The sequence below is a fragment of the Zonotrichia leucophrys genome, chromosome 4 (assembly GCF_028769735.1).
Source record: "Zonotrichia leucophrys gambelii isolate GWCS_2022_RI chromosome 4, RI_Zleu_2.0, whole genome shotgun sequence".
Classification (NCBI taxonomy): Eukaryota; Metazoa; Chordata; class Aves; order Passeriformes; family Passerellidae; genus Zonotrichia; species Zonotrichia leucophrys.
Genome location: NC_088173.1, coordinates 49,529,209 through 49,550,542, shown reverse-complemented (window position 1 = coordinate 49,550,542; position 21,334 = coordinate 49,529,209). Strand labels below are relative to the sequence as shown.

General features: G+C 43.7%; 2 long non-coding RNA genes across 2 annotated transcripts; both read left to right on the top strand.

Annotated features, from left to right (window-relative positions):
• Positions 1-3,358: 3,358 nt before the first annotated feature.
• Positions 3,359-7,779, top strand: LOC135446976 (uncharacterized). Its single transcript, XR_010439953.1, has 2 exons — positions 3,359-3,454; positions 4,393-7,779. It is a non-coding gene; the product is annotated as an uncharacterized LOC135446976 (long non-coding RNA).
• Positions 7,780-7,959: 180 nt separating this feature from the next.
• Positions 7,960-12,463, top strand: LOC135446977 (uncharacterized). Its single transcript, XR_010439954.1, has 3 exons — positions 7,960-8,354; positions 11,925-12,187; positions 12,279-12,463. It is a non-coding gene; the product is annotated as an uncharacterized LOC135446977 (long non-coding RNA).
• Positions 12,464-21,334: the final 8,871 nt, after the last annotated feature.

The window sequence follows — 21,334 nt, the reverse complement described above, 5'->3', positions numbered from 1 at the left end:
TAATTTAGACTGAACAGCATATCATGCCTTGATCTAAAGTCAATTCCAATGGTGACAGCTCAGTTATTCTTCCCTGACCTGACTCAATTCCCAGTCCAGGCTAGATCATCTTGTATGATTAGGTGTCCCCTATGTGATTACAGCTTTCATAAATACTCTGCCTTGCATGAGGCTTGTTCTTTGAAAGTCTCACCATCTTAATGAACAGTTCTGTGGATGGTGTGCAACGAGAATGGAAAATTATTTTAGCCTTTTTACTGCCTCATTCTACCACTCCACCAGGAATTAGAACTTTTGTTCTAATTTACTAATTGCTAGAACTAATTGTTGTAATTTACCCAAAAGCAGAACTTTTGGGTTTATTGCTAACATATATTTTGCATCCATGTATCTTTTACCATAGGAAACAAACAGTAGGATAAGCACAGCACCAGCTTTCCAGGAAAGATTTCTATGATGTATTTCAACTTCATGCTGTTTCTGAAGTTGCCTGTCCAAGTGTTTGATGGAATCAATGTGAACTCTCGTCCTACAGATTTGAGTCTTGTGGTGGAGTGGCTTTGAGGTCACAGCAGATGCAGTCTGGGATTGCAAGTTCTCTGTGTAGTCTCATACCTGATGTTACACTAAATTATTCTTCTCTTTTTAATGTCACCTCTTTTTTTCACAGCACATGTGAGAACATTGTGGGTCTTTGGAGCTCTACCTTTGACAGCTTCAGACCATATTTGCCTGTGGGTGCACAATCTAATCTAAGGTCTGGGAACAAGATGCAAATAGATAGATATCCTCTTTACAGGAGGTGTTTTTCCACAGGAAAAGAAACAGAGCAAATAAAGCTGCACTGGGTAGAATATTTTAATGTAAGTCCCTTTGGAATCCAGTCTATATTACCATCACAGAGAGATGGATCAGCACACAGCATCTCATCTCTTAGAAGTATTAAAAATAGGGGATGAAAGAGAAAAGGAGGAGAGAGGATGGCTGATGGGGACTCTGTGTGGTGATGAGATGGGGATTTGTGTCGGAGCAGCAGCGGTTTCCTTCGGTAATTTTATTTGTGCTGTTCACTTAGAAAGTACTCACTGAGTGCTCCCTCCTGGCCTTGCTGTGCAGTTTGCATTTGCCACTCTCTCAGTATCCAGCTGCCAGGCAGATGTGGCAAGCAGCACAAAAGCTGCTCAAAAGTTCTGAAATATGCACAGTTTTTCATTGTTTGGCACATGGATGAAGGATAATGGCATGCACTGCCATAGGTTGGTAAGAAAGTGCTGGTTGATTTTAACCTTCACTCTGTCATCATTAGAATAAGAAAGAACCTTCAAGCCTTGCCTTTCTTTCGGGGAAAAAAATGTGTCTTTCCCTCTCTACATTACCCAACCTGAAGAAATTTATATCACAGAATTGTTGGGATTGGAAGGGACCTCTGGAATCATCTAGCCCAGCCCTCCTGCCAAGGAAGGGTCACCTAGAGAATATGATATGAAATTTGGTGTATGATGTCAATCAAAATGAAAGCAAGGGATCTCATAACTTGAACATTTTAACAGGCCAAGGTAACACTCTGCTTTTTTAATTGATGAAGGGGCTTTGAGGCGGGCACAAATGTAAATTAAGCCTTAGCCTCAATTTCTCAAGGCTTTGCTGGAAAATCCCTGGGCATTTCAGCATCAAGGCTTCTGGGGAATATTTGAAGATATTTGAAAGGCAGCTGATATTTCCAGCAGCAATACTGAAGAGAAATGTCATGGGATTGTTCTATTCTTCAAATAATTTCAGCTCCACTTTGGAGGAGAAGACCTATGGGGCAGACTTGGCTATGGTTTGGTGGTGTTACTTTCTGAGCAACCGAATTTCCAGCTGAGTGCCATTGCTGCTATTCCAGTCAGTTTTGAGCCAAAGACAAGCTGGAGTTCACTACAGGTATCAAAATTCTTAGAGCTCTAATATGAAATAAAACAGAACTAACAATGTTCTTACCACCGAAAAGGCTGAAAGGAAGGAAAGGTTTTCATAATTTTTTTACTTTTTATTTTATTAGCTATATCTTTCTTTTATGCAATATTATGTTTTCCATATTTACCAATTTAAAAAAGGAACTTTTACTTTAAAACTAAAGCAAAGGCTCTGCCTTGGCTGTGTGCAGGGTCAGCACCAAAGGGAGACAAGAAATCTCCCCAGACCCTCCTGAACTGAGGGCTGTGTGCATTGCAAGGGAAAAGCAAACTGAGGAAAGAGCTTTTCCCACTGAAATTCACAGTGGTGAGGGCCAGACTGAGCAGAAATGACAGCTCAGCAGCTCCAAGCAGGGCACCAGGAGGAATCCTTCAAGCCTGGAGGATAAAAGAGCAGCTGCTCCAGCCCCATGTAAGCTGTGAGCAATCCCTTTGCTCAGCGCCTTTTGCACTCCCCAGATCTTAGCTATGATGGAGAGGGGATGAAGAAGGGGGGCAGAAGGGGGTCTTGGGGGAGGAAGGGTATTGGTGATGGCACAAAACCATCTATTTCCTGCCCTTGCTACCCGAGGGTGCCCAGGGTCAGCTGGATGCTCAGCCAGCACCCTTGGGTGCAATCCTGCCAGGGGAAGCCCTGGTGCCTCCTTTCATGTTGGGTTAGGGAGTTACAGTGCATTGTGGCTTCAGAGGATGCAAACTAATTAGGGGGGAAAGAGCCAGCACACATCTGTTGAAGTCTGGGTTCCTAGGAGGAGACTGTGGGATCCCATTGCAGGGCACCATCCCAGGGGCACTGAACCTTTCCCTGAGCAGCTTTTGCACACTGTGGGTCAAGAATGCCCTCAGGATTCCCCTCTGCTTGGGAAAATAACACCAGGGCTTTGGCCACGTCTCCAACTCCAGTCAAACATATTTAATACAACAACTGGGACATTTACATCTGATGTCAGCATGTTTATAGCCAGTCAGGCTCCAAAACCTTATTGCCTTCACAGAAAAAAAGAGAAAGGACTTTCTAAACAAATTTCTCTGGTGAACCTGTGCTCTCACTAGTGATGGTGCCACTTCACTCTGAAAATAGAATGAACACAGCTGGTACATGCCCTAGGCTGTCAAGGCCAGTCTAGTTTTGGTAGGAGCACACTTCTTCTTCTGTTAAGAATATTAATACATTACGGCACTTTAAGTTTTCTCCCCTCAGTTATCTCCCTATCTTGTTCAAAGATGTAGTTTGAAAATTATAGTAGGAGTCCTAGTAAAATATCTGTATTTTATTTAAATATCTGTATATAGGCCTTGCCCTGATAAGCCCCGATGGGCTGCAGCTTCGATGTCCTTAATTGGGCTGCAGCTGTAGCTGGTGAAGACAACTGGGATAAAAGGGGGTGGGCTTGGCCAGCTAGGGAGAGCCTGGAAGGAGCCCTGACTAAGAAGCAGTAACAAGCAGAAGAACAAGTCTGTGCTGTGAAGAACTGCCCCCAAGAAATATTGCTGAGAAGGTACGAGACTCTAGAAATATGATTGTGACAGTATTGGACTCTAAAAAGTATGAAATATAACAACACCTTATGAGGCAGAGTATGAGAGTGATTATGGGGGAAAATTCAGGCTGCAATTCTGCCAGTTGGACAAAGCAACATTAGAGCTATCCCGAAGACTCAGCTCTAAAGTATTGAAAGGTAGATACTCAAGGAGCCCCTCAACTCCAGTATTAGAAGATGATGTTTTAAATAATTTGCTTGTTTTCTTGTTTTATTTTGGTGGTTTTTTTATTTGCTTAGGACATCCCCAATTTTTCCAGGAGCAACTGCCTTGAGGCCAGTGTCCTCTGCAATCCTGGTAATGGTTATGAGATTCCAGGAGGCCGTGGAATTTGGCTTATTTCTGCTTCTTATTTCCTACTGCTGGAATGACAGCCTATTCCTGTCAAGAATATAGCCACAGCCACGTTATCACAAAGTGGGAATGCAATTGCTTAACGCATCCCAGTTTTTCACAGTGTGTCAAGTTAACAGTAATTTTTTATCCTGTCTCTGCCACACAGCACAGATGTTGTTGCTTCCAACATTGCCTTTGTTACTGGAGCACAGCTGAGGAGTAATTTCAGTCTCCTATTTTACACAGCCTCTTTCATGTGCTGCTGCTGCAGCCATCAGCCAGACAAGACACTTGACTAAGCAAACTGTCAATGTATTTCACACACCCACAGGAGATGCATTACATCCGAGTTTACATGTGAGATGCCTCCAGTTTGATTTTATGCTGGACTTGCTCTCCCTCATTAGTTCCCCTTTTGTTGTAGCTGGGAGATTTTTGACAGCATAACTTTTGTTGTTGTAATAGAAACTGAAACTTTTCCCCAAAATGGAAATATTTCACACAAATACCTCGTGCTTTATGACAGCCACAAATTTCTTTTTGATTTGTTCTTTTGCAGTGCCAGAATTCAATGCCCCTCAGCAGCTTGCCTGTATTACCTGTAAGATGGAAGTGCAAGTGGAGATTATGAATCCCCAACCCCTTTGCATACACACAGACACAGGAGAAAAAGGCTAAAGAATTAACTGATAAGTTCTGACATTGCATTTGGAGCTCTGCTGGATATTCCTGAGGTCCTGTCCTTATGGAGAGAGGACTTTGCTGTGCCAGATAAATAGGAAGAAATGCACTTGCAGTGTGACTGGATCAGCATCCCTCAGCAGCAAAGACTTTCCCTACACTATCACCAAACCCAGTTAGCTTAAAAGACAGGAAAACCCAAACCACTCACAACTTCCTCCCTGATCAGTGCAAATCAGCCATGAACTGGAATCTCTGGAAGTCACTAAACAGCCTGTAACTTGTATGAGAAACTCTCTATTTTAAGAGAATTTCTGCATCTGTTTCCCCAGCAGACCCTGCCAACTTGCCTTCTGCTTGAAACTTCTGTGAGTATGGGAATGTGGAAATGGAAGATAACTTTTAAAAACATGATCTGAAGGACAGCTATCTCCAGGTCTTGTGCACCAAAATGATCTAGGTATGAAACTGAAAGAGGACAAACAAAGAAAAGGTTTTCCCTCACATTCCTAGACTGGGAATGTGGGAGTGCACAGCTTATTGCTTCCTGGCACTCACACTCCCAAATGTGACAATAATGCTGCAAGGATAATCAGTCCAATTTATGTTCCAAGTGTGAAATGTCCAAATCCTGCACAACAGGGGGGCTTTCATCATTTCATCTGCGTGCAATGAATGCAGAGAATAATTAGCAAAATGAATGAAAAGGCTTTGGACTCGATTTTAATCCACCTCTGTGCAATGGGAATAACACCCCAATTCATTAGGCATCAGATGCACATTAGTGAAACACAGTGGCAACTTAATTCAGCTGGGAAGGGCATCCCCCCAGGGAGAGCTGAAACAAGCCAGCCCATCATTTCTCCATATGTGGCTAGCTTCAATTAACCTTCCCAAAGCACAAATTGGTGCACACCTTGAAGGAAAATGGAAAAGAACAGCTACTTTATGGGCCTTCCTGCTGTATTTCAAGATGGTTTCCTCATCCTGAGCAAGTTGGAACAGCAGGAGTGGTGGGAATTTCGATGGAAGTTAATTCAGGCACTGGAACAATGTATTTAGGGGACCTCTCCGATAGTCAGAACAGGATTTGCAGTATCTTTAGGGAATATTATTACTAAATTTCAACTTTCATTTATTCCTCTGGATTGTTCTACTCTTGCCCTTGTCACTTTGGATCAAGTTCTCCTTTGTGAGCTTGTTTTCTCATTTATTAAAGGCCAAGTGGTATTCTGTTTACTCAATTTCATGGGAAAACAGAGTGACAGCTTGCTGTGAGCTTTGGGAATAAATGCTGTATCCTGAAGTCTCATTTCCTTGCAAACCCTCCTATTAAAGCAATAAGTGGGAAGGGTGAGCCAATTTTCCTTTGCTCTAAACTTTCCCTAAAGGTTTGCTTAGTGTCTTTAGCTTAGAGAGAATCTAGAAGGAAAACGCTCGTGCGCTCCAATTTTTGTTTTCTTGGTAAAATATCTAGGAACTTGGCAAGTGCAGAGCTGAGGGGAGAAGTTAATTTAACTGATATCCTGCTCAGCTGGGATCCTCTTGCCTTTTGAGGTCTCAGTTTGCAATTCCAGCACTGTACAAATTGGCCATTACAGAAATTGCTTATTAGTTTTCCCAGGGTTTCAAGTTGCACCCCAGACTTCAGAATTCTCAGGGACACTCTGAGGAAACTGGGATGTGTGACTCCCAGGGCTGTCCTTGACCCCCTCCTCAGCTCTGAGACAAACCTCCTTCTCTGCCGGGCCCATGGCATGCAGAGCTGAGGATACAGAGTGACTCTTGTCCCAGAATAGTTCAGGCACCCTATGGATGTTCCAGGGAGGGAGAACTGTGCTTGAATAGCTATCCTCACTTGTCCTGCTTGTTCCTGAACAAAGGACATCTGTGACCCAGCAGCAGACACAATAAATGGATGTCACTGCTGAGGGAAAGCTGAGGAATTTTCCATGCCACTCACCAAATCCAGCCCTTGGAGGCTGAGGTTACTCCACTGGAATCAGTTCAGCCATAACTAATGTGAAGGACAACATGGAAGCAGAGTCTATAACAAATCAGTCAGGGCAGAGATGTCCTCCCTCCATCTCACTCCTTGCACAGCTCTGTCATCAGAGAGACCTTCCTGCCCTCCCTCCTCTGATCCAGAGGGCACACCAGGCACAAATGGAGATATCAGACATCTCCAGAGCCACTGGCCAGATCTGGTGCTTGCTGTGAAAGTGAGTCACAACCTTCCTCATCCTTCCCACATCTGCATAAATCAGTCCTCGGCACAGGCTGCTCCAGGGAAGAGAGCTGAGGGGTAAATCTCAGGCAAATGGCAATGCTTGTGCTCTGGCCCAGTGGCCAGACGTGCAGGGAACGTCCTCCTGGCCTCAGTGATGACAGGCATTTCTGACACTTGGCATTAATCTTTCTCTGATTCTGGCCGTGTCACTGCAGCCTCTCCTTACACCTCCTCCAACCTGTCATGCAGCCCATGGATGTGACAAGAGGTGCAAACTGCAGATGCTCTGGCAAGCTCAGCTTTAAATAGTTTAATCCTGGCAAGTTTGTGCTGCTGAGGTTTTACAAAGGTGAAGCCCTTTGAGTGTGGAGGTGATGAATGGCTGCTCAGTGTGGCAAGCACTCAGGACAGCAGGGGCTTCTAAATTCCTCCTCGTTTTCGTATTTCACACAGAGAGCAAAGCCTTGAATTCAGTGTGATGCTTGTGTGGTCTGTTTGTAAACATGCAGCAAGAGGGGGTGATTTAGGGGATAACCAGTCCATGGACCCCAGATTTTCTCTTATGCAGCTGCCATTCTGTCAGCTCCTGGAGGCACAGCTTGCCTTCCTTCCTTCCCTCCTCCCTGCTGCCCAGGCCCCTCTGCAGTCCCAGGGAAAGGGCTGGAAATGACTCAAGGACAAGGCAGGCTTCCCCTCTCAGTGTGAAAAGGAAAAGGCCCCTCTGAGACACCAGAAAACCACAAAGAAAGTGGCTCAGTTACCTGTGGGGCAGCAGGATTCCCAGGCTCTGGAGCTGCAGGGAGGAGAGGGCAGGATGGGAGCAGAGCATTGGTTTCTCAGTGTCCTGTGCTCCTTCCAGGGCAGAAATCTCTGAGATTTACAGAGATCCATGTAGCATCTTAGAGATCCTATTATTAGCAAGCTCTGTTTAACCTCCCAGAGCATCCATCAAGCCAAAGCATCACAGTAACACTCCCCAGCTGTTATATTACATGGATAATTATAGTCTGCAGATGCTAATGCAAGGAACCCATGTCACTTATGATACATCATGATACAGGATGAAAGGCTTTCTTTCCTTTTTTTCTTTTTTTTTTTTTTTTTTAATTTAGGCTTCCAAGTGGTGAATTCCTTCTTTCCTTTCCTTCTTTCCTTTCCTTCTTTCCTTTCCTTCTTTCCTTTCCTTCTTTCCTTTCCTTCTTTCCTTTCCTTCTTTCCCTATTGTTTTTTACCCTGCAGAGGTGAGAGCACAGCCCCATTCAACAGTTTGGACTGGATTAATTTTTAAAGAGTGCTTGGAGGCTACTTGAGGACAAGCAAACACTGCATGTGGCTGTTGCATGAGTGAGCAGTCAAAGGGGAAAGCACAACCACAACCTGGCCTCTCAGGGACTCTGCACTGCTTCTGAGGATAAGGCAGCAGGGTCAGGCTGCAGCAGAAGCTCAGAAATGTCTTGGAGGAAACCTTGGCCCATCCCCAGGCACCTCTCTCAATGCTACACTCTTGCTCCAGTCTCCTGCCTCTTTGCTCGATGGTTTCCAAGGAAAGCTGCAAAGATCTGGAAACCTCCTTTGCCAAGGGAAGCATTTTCCTACGTATCATAAGATGGGTGTCATGGTTTGAGCCTGGCACAGAGCCAGTGCCCCCATGAAAATGCCTCACCCTGGTGTCTGCTGTGAGATGTGACCAGGAATAAGCAAAACAGGCTCCAACTTAAACATAAATAACACTTTATTACCTAAAACTACAGGAAAAAATAGGAAAGACTATAAGGAAAAGAAAAAAAAAATTGAAAACCTTACAAAAACCACTTTTCCTCCTCCCCACTCCCTGACTTTCCCAATCCAATACATTCTCTCAAAAATACCAACTGCCCAGCCCGGCACGACACTTTAGTATACTCAAACTGCAGTTCATGAAGAGGAAAGGAGTCCTTCTTGTTCCATAGGCTTCTGGAAACACACTGAAAACCTCGGATGCTTCCTTGTCACTTCGGCACCGCCCGGAAAGTCCATTTGCCGCTTGTGACATGTTCCTTCCATGCTCAGTGCTCTCACCACCGAGACATGGATCAGAGCTGCTTTTAGGGTGGTCTTTCAAGGATGCCTTGTCTCACTCCAAAAAGGCACAGTCTCTGCTTTTGGGACAACTGTCCCCCCCATATTTTTCCAACCCCCTGGGGCCGGGGGGTCCTCACAAATGAACCCTCCTGGTTTTGAGGCACTGCCTCCCCCTAAATGCAGTCTGTGTCACAGGAACAACTGAGTCCATGGCTACAAGAAAAAGTCCAGCCAAAAGGCCACTCCAAATCATCTCTCCCCATCCAATCATCTCCACAATCTCCGGGCCAAGTCATCTCATCTCTCATCTCCCTTCTTATTCAGCTTCGAGGAGGATTAGCATTTTTGTAAGGCCCCAGTCATGCAAGAAAGGGTTAAAAGTTTTCAGTCTCTGTCTGTCCTGGGACGAGATAATACTCCCACACGTGCTGCTGCTGCGGCCGGCCGGGCTCTCTCTCCCCCTTCTCCTCCTGGCTGGCTGCTCTCCTGGGGGGAGGGGGGAGCTGGCTGCCCGAGGGCTGACTCTCTGGGACCTTCCACCCTTCCATCCTCGAAGCCCCCCCAAAGCCCCCTCTGTCCAGGCCCCGGGCCTACCACTACCGCATGGCCGGCCCCTCCCCCGCCCAGCAGCAACAGGCTGGGCGGGGGAGAGAGATCTGAACTCCTCGCCCGACGATGTCCAAAGAGGAAGTGCCAGGGCAGTGCCCTGCTTTTAACCCCTGTGTATTCTCGGAGGTGTGTCCAAACCCCACTGGCTACACCAGGTGTCAGTATGAAACCCAAAACCTTCATTGGTTTGACCACAGCTTCCCAGAATTCCCACTTCTTCCTGGTCAAACCATGACAATGGGTATGTGCAACCTCCTTTTTCCACTTGTGTTACAGCCATAAGGGCAGCTGGTGCCCCATGATTGCAGTCCTGAACTCAGAGCGGCCTAAAATAATGTGGAGAGCACGGATTAGAGGGCCAGACACCTGACCAAATTTGAGGCTGCTCAAAGGATTTACAAAAGTGTCTCCAAATCAGGGAGCACTCAGCCAGCTTTATTTTACAAGAGGAAAACCAGGGCACATTCCTTTGACCAAAAACCTTCTGAGCACTGAGGAAAGGAGGAGCAGGCAGGGACAGTTTAAGGATATGCTCCTTTGAGTCAGAGTTTTCAGAATGAACATTGTTAATTTTACATTCCCCCATTAAGTTTTCACAAGGCTTTATTTGAAGCACGGGGCTATAATTTTGGCTCAGGGTTCTGGTGGCTTGAGGATCATTTTGTTTATAATACCACCAGAAAGCCCTAATGGAAGTATCCATCTGTAATTCATGCTGGTTTGCCACTTATTCTCCCTTTTCAGCATACATGAAGCTTCTGTAAAAGTCACAGAGGTAATTGCATTTTTTGATTTGCATTGTGTGATTAATGTGAGTGTATGTGGAATTTTCCAGGGGAAAAAACCCCACAATAAGACTACATTGTGAAGGACAGAATTGCATATATGAGTGAGCTGGATGTATTTCTGATGCTGCCATTTCAAACAATCTCAGCTCCAGGTTGAACTAAATCAGTACTAAACATTTATTAATGCATTCACCATTTTTTCTTGCCTTTTTTTCTCTTACCCTGCATGGTAGCTGGCAATGTAGAGAGATATTGGTGCTGTACAGATAACAGAGCATAAAGGAAGCTTAGACCAGGTGAAAATAACATTAATTATAAGATAGCAGAGAGAAAAGATGCATGCAGGGAAGATTTACCACTTTCATTTTTATATTCTTGTTTCCTCTGAAAGAGAAGGCTAAGGATCCAAATTGCCTTTAATTCTCTGCCCACAGTGCATCACCCATTATTTGCAGTCAATAAGTATAATTTTTTGCAGCAAGAGGAGCTTTACTAGTCACAGACAGCATAAGAAGCATTTAATGTAGTACACTCTTTATCTTTTTTTTGTCCCCAATTTTAACTGTCACGACACAAAAGCTAATTTAGTGTGGCATTTCCCAGCCAGCACAGGAGGTGCTGAGACAGCTTTAATAACTTCACCCCAACCTCTGCCTCTCTCCACATCACAGTTCTGGGTAATGCACATGCATGTCTGGTGGCTGAGTCTTTCACAACATCACATCTCTGATCTCTGGCTGCCAGTGTCATTCTCAGTTTGCTTTTATCCTTAATGACAACGAAGGAAGGAAGCAGGATGCAAGCAGGAGAGCTGGATAGGCTCTAGCTGTTTCTGTTGTGAAATGAGAAGAATAATTGCAGCTGGCTTAAAACAGCTTCCCCAGTGCCTTCTGTGTGTATTGGGGTAGGCATTGAAGCCACTTCTAAAATGAGAAAAAATATTTATGATGAGCCATTTTCCCTCTTAGGGTATTGTAAGCCACACATATGGAAAGATTTATGTTGAATATCTATAGTCTTCATAAGTGTGGAGTTTTAATTTTCTTTTGTTGGGTAAAGACAGACAGAAAGGGATGGAAAGAAATACAGCTATTGCCTTCAGTTTGGAAGTTAATGAAATTCTGGACATTTTCACATGGATATTTTGGATTCTTTTCCTCATTAAAGAATGGAAATAGTAAGAGGCCCTGTGAATGCACAATGACCTCCATCCTTCAAATGTAATTAATATATTAATTAGCAGCTGCTGCATTGCAACCTTGTTGGCCCAAGATGTGTACATTAACTGGTACACAGGAGATAAAGGCACCTCTAATTGTACCTTTGCAGTGGTTCCTCCCACTGCTCTGGGACTGAGGCGTGCTAATGACTGCTCAGGGTCAGGAAAGACTCTCCCATTTTCCTCTCTAGGGCTCAAATCTCACCTGAACCAAACTCCAAGGATCCTTTTTACACAGATGTGAATATCAAACACTTTTGTAAAGACACAGCACTGCTTGAACTGAGCTGTACATGCTCATATCTCGATGCTCTCAAGTGGCTTCCTGTCATTTACTGTTTCCAAATAAATTTGTCCTCATGCCTATGTTTTGAATGCAGCCCTGGCCTCATCTGCAGCTCTTTGCTGTACTTTTCAAAGCTTGTGGCAACTCAAGAGGGTGTAATTTACTCCTGAAAGTGTCCTTTTCCTGTTAAACATCCTCCTTCCTTCCTCATTCCCAGCTGAAACAGAACCAGTAGAAAGAGACGCCGATGATCTGAGCCATGCAGCAGGAAGGATACAAAGCGATTTATTGCTGTGGACCATTGAATCACAGAATACTTGGGGTTGGAAGAGACCTTTAAAGTTCTCCTAGTCCACCCCCCAAACAATGAGCATCTTCAGCTGGAGAGCAGGGTGCTCCAAGCCCAGCCTGCCCCTGGACACTTCCAGTGATGGGGCATCCTCAACTTCTCTGGGCGACCTGTGCCTCACCACTCTCTTGGTAAAACACTCATTCCTTCTATCTAATGTACAACTTTATCTATCCTAGATCTAATGTCCATTCTACATTTAATATCTCTATCTCTCTCTAGCATCTGTATCTAATGGTGTGGGTCCCCTCATGCAGCTGTCTTGAAGCAACCCCACTCTCCATTCTGCAGGTGAGTATTTCCCAAAATCTGCCTCCTGGAGCCCTCACTGGCAGGCAGATTGTGGCTGCAGAGGGTGGCAGGCTCTCTGAAAATGTGACCAGAGCATGCCCTCTGCTATATCTGAAATTCCCAGGCAGGAAAGACACACAGCATTAGGGAAGCAGTGTGATAAATTTAGCAAGTGATAATGCAAACAGCATGGAAAAAATGTGTGCTGTGCAGGAGGGCACAGGCTCCTTTGCTAGCTGGGACATGACTGACCCCTTGGAAAGAAGGCTGCAATGCATTTAAATCTGATCCACAGGCTTGCATGTGTCCACAGTCCCACTGGAGTCAGAGAGACTGCAGAGTGTGCAGTTACAAGCTATAGAATTATTTATTTTTGTAAGAATTGGGAAGTTAGGGGGTGAAATGTCCTTGGCTTCACCTCCCAAATAGATCAGCAATGTAAATAGGCAGTTACTTTTCACTATTGCCAGTGATTAATCTGCCTAAGGAGAGCCCTTACTTTCTCTGGTCCACTTTGCTTTTTCTTTGTTGATATTTGACTGACTTGTCACTTTGCTTGAAACAGTAAAAACATCAATTTGCCAGAAGCCAGAGAACAGTCTCACTCCTTTTAATTTGCTCGTTTCCAGTATCAATTCATTTAGAAGTCTAAAGATTTAGCCTTGTGGTGTGCTTTCCTGCAGCTGCATTCATATCCCTATCCATGAGCCCAATGCAAGTGAGTTTCTCAGAAGGAGGACAGCTGAAATGTCACAGAGAGTTAGTCAAATTGCTGAGCTGCAGGCTTTACCAAGACACAATGACAGAAACTCTCAGGCTGAGGCCAACCCTGCCCTCAGCAATTTGTTCAAATTCCTTTCTTTGTTGCTTCCCTAATTTTTCTGAACTGTGGATTTATAAAAATCTTCACTGCATCCTTATATTTTACTGTAAGCTCCAAGCAGGCTGTCAATTCACAGCTCTAGGTTTCCTTCCCAGGTTACAAGAATTGCTTTCTTACCATTGTTTTTTTTCCCCCATTTGATTTAGATTGATAAAGAGAGATATCATTTCCACTTTTAACAAGCCATCGTTCAGATCTGAAGTGGGAAATATCCATCCAGGCAATTTGTATTTACAATACTTCTGCTTCTCCCTGGATAATTTTGTTCTTTGTGACAAAAAAGGCTGAGGTGGGGAAGAAAATGGATGCAGTAAATCAAGTCAACATGGAGAACCATTCCAAAGGCTTAAAATCCCAGGTAGTGTCATTGTAAAGGGCATTAATTATTTCAAAACTGTCTTGCTTTTCCACAATGTAATGTGAAATGTTACAGTGAAACCAGACACATCATAATCCTCAGCAGTTAATTCAAGGCCCTGCATTAGCATCAGAAAGCAATTAGATGTTTGAATTCACACACATTGGGAGGGTCACAGTAAATCTACTGTAAAGAAAAGGAACCAAGTGAATTGAAGAAAAACTTCCCAGTCAGATTGCAGTAAATATGTAATAAATCAGCTCCTGATAATTCAGGATGCACAGAGGAGAAAAATAGCGAAGAATCCAGAGTTTAAGTGTCCATCCTGGTGAAGGAAGACATAGGAAAAGGAAAGGCTGGAAAATTAAAAGGGCAGAGGTAGGGGTAATATTTTTTTTCTGTCAAGCATTGTAAAGAAAAGAAAATGCCAGTCATAATGATAGAGGAAAGGGATGAGAATGATGAGAGAGGGAAATAATGGTTCTGTTATGCACTGAGCAGTGAATGCTGCTGCAGAGCTGAGCAGGGAGATGTTAATGGGCACAAAAGTCTGGGCTGCCCACTTGGATGGGGAGATGACAAATTGCCAACAACAGGAGACGTGCTCCTGTTCAATTGCGTTTTAATAACATGGAAGGGCTCAGTGCAAGCAGCGAGAGGCTCAGAGCAGAAATTACCTTACAAAAAGATCATCTGCCTCAGTGTCTGTCACTGCTGAGCAGGAGGGACACAATAGCAGGGGAGAGATCAGGGTGCCCTCACTGCTTTTAGCACAGTGCAATGAATGCCTGGATCCTCAAGGATGTGGTTAAGGCAACAGGCTGCCAGGTCTCTGTGTCTGTTTTTGTCACAGATTCCAGACAAAAGACACTGAGGTTGCCCAGAAGCTGAGGGAGCAGCAGCAAATCCAGCAGCACTCAGGGCTGCAGGACAAGAGTGGAGCTTTCCTCTGTCCAGAGGCAAAATGGAATTAACAAACTTGCCTGCTCGTTGTGGAGGTCCAGTCACGACTTTATATTGTCAGAGGCAGAAGTTCTTTAGCAATGGACCATAAAAATAAGCAGAAAAAAGAAGTGCAAAAGCTGTTCCCATCTTCCTTAACTCAACACCTCTTTCCCCCACCTCATTCTCTGCTAAAGCACATACAGACTGGATGTGCCGACATTTCTAGCTTTCATTTGATAGGAAGAGTTTGGTATTTCCTATAGTTTTGTATGAGCCAACTGCTGAAGTGGAGGGAGAAAAAAAGACTGGGAGGTGTATAATAGAAAAAAAAAAAAGCCTGAAGGGAGAAAAGACTGAAAGATGTAAGACTTCTGTAACTTTTCCCGCTGTTGTACCCCTGGAACATACACGTTAGTCAGTGGTGAGACACTGGCAGAGGTTGCCCAGAGAAGTTGTGGAAGGCCCATCCCTGGAAGTGTCCAAGAGTGGGTTCATGGGGCTTGGAGAAAGCTGGCCTACTAGAAGGTGTCCCTGCCCATGGCAGGGGGTTTGGAATAAATTAACTTTTAAAGGTCTCTTCCAACCAAAACCATTCTCTGATTCCATAATTGTGAAGGAACAACCCCTGTTCAGGACCTAGTCCTCAAACAGAAAGTTTTAGCAGATGACCACCTGCCTACAAAGATCCAGTGTAAAACCTTAGCACTTCAATCAATGCATTATTTATAACATTTCTGGGATAAGCTGGAGTCCACCCAATCAATGGGAATGAAATATCATTCTAGTGGTTCAATTTCTAAGGGAATTTTTCTCTGGGATTCTTCCAGTGTGATTTTTTTTATTGCTGGCATAATTCCCTTTGAAATGACATTTCCATTTCTGCACTCACACCGAGTCAGCCATTCTGGGAAGGTTTCCTCCATGCAGCAGAACAATGTGGTGCTAATGGGATTACTCACAGCATAGAGTTAAGCATTCATAGAAATCTTTGAGAGAGTGGGGTGATAATTACCAGCTCTCATACCACAGCCCAAATAGTGAAATATAATAGTGTACACATTTCCCCCAAAGTTGTCTGAACTCCTCTTGGTCAGAGCATTGGTGACACAGGAATGGCTCTGCTGGAGCTTAAGCTCCATTCACTGACACTATTGTGTATAATTAAGGGAAATTTTTTCTTTTTAACACAAGCACAGCACTGAGTATATCCAATGTGGAGATTTTCAAGTCAAAATGCATTTAAAAAATGAAAACTGTGCCCTGAATGTAATAAAGGTGTCTGTACATTTTTCCTTTCAAAGCTCTGTATCAAGATTTTAGTTCAAATGAGTATTCCAAGGTAAAGCAAAACATAGTAGTCACTAGTATTACAAAGAAGAAAAAAACCCCAAAATAACAACTTAAAAGGTTGTTTAAGTATGGAAATGAAAAAATGTCAAGTTTCCGCTTTAGGTTTCCTTCCTTCTCTCTCTGCTCTCTTCACCACCCTCCTTTAGATGGCAAAGGGAAGGAAGTGTGCACGGATACATTTTTTCATCCTCTTTTATTGTTCTTTTCTTTGTACATATATATCCTCTACTGAGCTGGAACTCATTTTCAATATTCTGGCTTTTTAAAACATGCTTTTGAACATTTCTGTTGTCTTCCATTCTCTGTAATTTTGTCCCATCTCATCATCTCAAAGCAAACTGTGCTCCCTTTCCCTTAATAGTGGCTTTTATGTTCTTTCTGAGGAAAGCCACTGAAGTGAACTTTGTGTTGTGCAGATAAGAGAAGCAAGCTGTGGCACTCCTAAGGTTTTAACAATTATGAATAGTTTCATTCTGTGATGAGCTTTACACTTCCACATCCTCCGTCTTTTCAGGTCTGGACCAAGAGATGCTGCTGGAAAAGAAAACCTACAGAGATTCATGAATTCAGCTATAAATACCAGCAGTTAACAACTTATACATCAGCACTAGGTAAAACTGAGGGAATATTCACATTGCCTAATGCAACATGGAAACCAGGCACAATGATCATCAGCTGCTGCAAAATGTGTTGGGAGAGAAGGGAAAACTGTAGTAACAAATTATGGAAATGGTCCATCCAGGAGATATGTAAATGGCTCCAGTCACGTTATTCATGGTCTCCTAACAGACTCCCAAAGGAATCATTAACCATGTGTAAATTATGTAAGATTTCTTGCAGGCCCTTTTCTCCTTTGTGTCCCTCTTCCCACTGTCTCATTAATTAACACTCTTCTCTCACTTTCTCCTTTGTTTCCTTGAAACGGTTTCCAGCTAAGAATAAATGTAAACTTCACATTACGGTAAATCATGTATCCATTTCCATTGATAGGCAGGGGAGAAAGCCAGCAGAATACCTCTACATGCACTGAGAATTAATTATAATAACCAAAACCAGTCAATTGATCATCCCTTCTGAAAGGAGGGATGGGGGTTGAGGAGTTCTCACAGGACTGTGCAAAATGGAATAAACAAAGCAATCCTTAATCCAGGGGCATACCAAGCACTCCTCCTGTTCCTAGGCAGAGCAGGGAGAACTGCAGACACAAGGCTGGGACAGGAGTGGGTCTGGGCAATGGGAAATTTTCCCTCTGGTGGGAATGCAAGCCCAGCCCTCAGACCAGAGAATGGAGAAGGGGTCAGGCCCTCCATCTTTTGCAGGTGAGCTTCCTAATGAACATCACAGCATGGTCAAAAAACCCAAATAGCAAATTTTCCCACTAAACCCCAGAACTGAAGGAAAAAGCCCACTGAGAAAGGCCTCCCAAGACTGTGGTTGTGCATGAGTTTTAGAAGGTGATGTGTAAATGTCAGGAGCAATGACATTTTGGAGCTGTAAGATGAGATGCGTTCCCTCCAGTGGTGCTGACTGATCAGCCATTCCCTGTCACGTTGCTAATTGTTTGCCAGCTGCTAATCAATGAGATCCAAAATACGGTGTGCGCATAAGGCTTATTCCCAAAATTAAAAGGAAAAGGAAAAAGGCACGGAAAACAGTCAATATCCCTGTGGCATTCATCCTCCAAGAGGTATCCCATATAAGGTAAATACTCAAATTCTATTGTTGCCTTTTGTGGAGGATGTGAGAATGACAGAAGTGATAGGCATGCTTTATATTAAATCCCTCAGTTTTTCCTTAACTAACAAACTCCTGAAGCTGCTCTCTGGCAGACCCTGGGGAGGCAGTAAAATGGTCAGCTCAAGTGATGGCATGGCTCTGATGTAGCATTAAACAGGTTTCCACAAAAAGATCATCCCCATGACCGCTGCCCCATGACTGAATGTTCTGTCAGACACTGGGGCCCATTTGCTCTGGTTGTGTTCTGAGCATCCAGAGTATCTGGGCACAGGCTGAAATATCTCTAACTGGGCTGGAAATGGCTTTCAGAGCAATTTCCAGCTGAAATTATCCAGACATTTATCCAGACATTCTCAGGGCTGTATCAGCCAAATGGCTATCTCCCAAAGCAGAATTAAAAGCCTGATACTGAACAGATTATGTTTGGGAGAGTCAGAAGGATATAGAGCATATTCTTCTGTAAGACTGGAATGTAATTATGACTTCTGGGGCACAGTAAGAATAAATTATTGCATTTGTCAGATATTTTGGAAAAACACTATTTTGCATGCAATCCAATGGGCGAGCAATATTCCAGCAAGAGCAACAATGCAAATTCCTACTGTCAGAGCAGATACAGCAGTTTGGATTGTCATGCCCAAGCAAAGAGTTGTCCTGCCTTCATCCACAGCCTGTTTGCACAGCGTGAGATCCCCTAACATTTACCAAAAGTTGTTGAAATTAATAAAATTAATAACTAAGTGATTGAAATGTTTTCTCTCTTTTTATTGGCATAATTTTTGGGGGCAGAGGGCATGACTTATTTGCCAGTGTTTGAAGCATAGGGTGGCACTGAGAAGGGAATGAAATGATCATCAGTGCTACAATCTCCAGTTTTTCCTACCTCCTGTTAGCAAGGAGACAATGGTGAAACATTTGGAACAGCTCTGGAGCCTCTGGACCAGCTCTGCATCCAACATCTCAGCCCTGTGTCCTTCACTGGCCAAGGCACAGCTGGGTCAGAAGAAAATGCATTGAGCATTGTGTTTTGAAATGGACTAGGAACCTTCCTTCCTTCTTTTCCTTCCTGCCTTCCCTAGAAGCACCATGTGTACAACTTTAAAGAGACAAAAAGGCAAACACAGCTTTTGATAACATATAAAAAGGAAAGCAAATATATCAAAATAAATAAAAGATGAAGAAATTCAGCCAACTGATGTAATATTTAGATGTTTTGATGACACCCTTTGATGGCTCAGACAAGAGTAGGTGTATTTCATATTTCATAGAAAAAGAGCAAAGCAAGCTCAGAGATTTATGCTTAACCACTAAAGAACAGCATTTAGAAAGCTGCAGCCGGGAAATGAGTCTTTTCTATCAAATTGCAGAAGGGGCTGAGTGGGAGGATTGAATGAAGGAAACAGAAAGTGGTGGTCAAAGGGGAAAAGAACAGGCCCTCATACACAGAGGGAAATGGCAGTGGGGGAGGAAACAGGTTTGTTTTCTCTCTCTCTTTTTTTTTTTTTCTCAGAAAAGTACTTAGAAATATTAATATCTAAGAAAAACAGTAAAGGAAGATGAGAGATATCATCATGTAACTGAAGTATAAGATATCAGATAGCTGCAGTTGCAGCTGGTGGAGATTATGTGTAACATATAACCTGTTGCCAACTCCTTTGATGAAACCAGTGCTCCCTTTATGCTACACTTGCAAATAAATGAGGTGGTGACCAGTTACCATTAATCTTCTGAAAATCACAAATGAAGGCCAACAGTTTTGTATCAAGCTCGTCATGAGAATACAGTCGAGGGAAGATCAAAGCTCTGGGGTTACAGCAGGAATGCCTGATTTTGACAAAATCTCTCCAGAGATTTGGAGAATGAAGGATGAACAACAGGACTGGATTTAAGCACGTCCATCAGGGTACCTGGAGTTGCTGGCACACCCAGGGCTCCTGAGAGGACACAGCCCCTTTTCCAAAACCTCCCGTGCTCCTTCTCACCAAGCCCAGCGCAAGGACTGCCATGGGAAATCCACAAAGACTCCAGAGCCTGCCCTTCCCTGCAGACAGAAACGCTACAACAGAACCCTCCATGTCCCTCTTGGCTTTGGTAATAACTTTGCTGCAAACTCTGCATTCCTTCACAGCAGTGGCATTCATTTCCAAACCCTTTGGTTGCTCGTAAACCATGCTCCCATGACACTGGGAGGAAAACACACACAGAGACACAGAAGCCTCTCTGCCCCATCATCACAACAATCACTCTCAAGCACTGTAAAACGAGGATGTGAGGACAACCTCTAAAATGGACAGTCCAATTGTCACACAGAGCCTAAACTGAAAAACTGAAATGTCCACCACCAAAATGATCCTTTTGGCTGACTTAGGGATGGTTTCTTTCCTTGCCTTTCCCATTTGTGATTCCCTACTTTTGATTCAGATTAAGTTTCTCTCCAGATGAGATGAGATATTATATTTAATAGGGGAAAAACATCCCACATCAGCACAAAGACACAAAAGCTGGAAGTGGCTCCCATTTCCACAGATGTCAAAGTCCTGTGAGAGGCTCATGGGTGCTGTCTGGCTGAGATGAGGAACAGCAGGCCAGTTTTCTGCTCTTGTTTGGCTGTTGCAGGGAAACAGGGATTTGGGCACGCCTGGTAAGCAACTGAGTGAGTTGTTGTGGAGAAACACCAAGCTCATCAGCCAACTTTTTCCCACTCCCCACTGGGACAGCTTACCAGACTTTGAAGTTTTTTAGCCAAGGAGTATTAGTGTGCTGTGACAGCTGGCAACACATTCCAGTGGGTAAGTGATGGACTGGCTCTGGAGAGAGTAAAATAAATTATGAAGTGGGTGAAATTTCAGCCCTCCAAATAACAGTCCAATGATTTCATTGGAATGGCTCTGTCTGGCAACATACTCAAACACATACAACTGGGCAGAGCACACAAACACTCCTGTATGGAATAGCTGCCTGCATGGGAAGAGGGGGAGTTCTCCTTGGATAAAGGAGCATGAGTTGGGAGACAGCAAGAGAAGATTTTCAGAATATATTTGTCCCAGAGCCAGTCACGTATGGCTCTGTGTGAATGTAAGAGCTGGAGTCAGAAATGTGTTACACTCTGCTCAAAAACAACATCTTCAGGATTCTCCAGGTGATCTCTTGCCCCAGAGAATGCCATCCACTGTCTGCACTGTTAAAGGACCAGCATATCCTAAAACTCAATTTCTACCTCAATGAGTACAGTTTCCAGGGGCTGTTTAGCATCTGCAAACATGAAATGTCGCAGACATCTTTTATGAAAAATCTTTTCCTTAGGATTTTTCCTTCTGAGAAGCTGAGAGGCCTCAGGAACAAAATGTAAACACTGATTATCTGCTGCTGTGGAATGCAACAGGTGGATCTGTGATTGGCCCATGTTGGATGTTTGTAATTAATGGCCAATCACAGTGAGCTGGCTCGGAGAGAGAGCTGAGACACAAACATTTGCTATCATTCTTTGCTATTCTATTCTTAGCTAACCTTCTGATGAAATCCTTTCTTCTATTCTTTTAGTATAGTTTCAATGTAATATATATTATAAAATAATAAATCAGCCTTCTGAAACATGGAGTCAGATCCTTGTCTCTTCCCTCATCCTTGGGCCCCTGTGAACACGGTCACAATGAACAGATAAGGTAAATAAGAACCCATGACTCAGAAGCCAAATGAGGTCTGGTACCTTCCTCC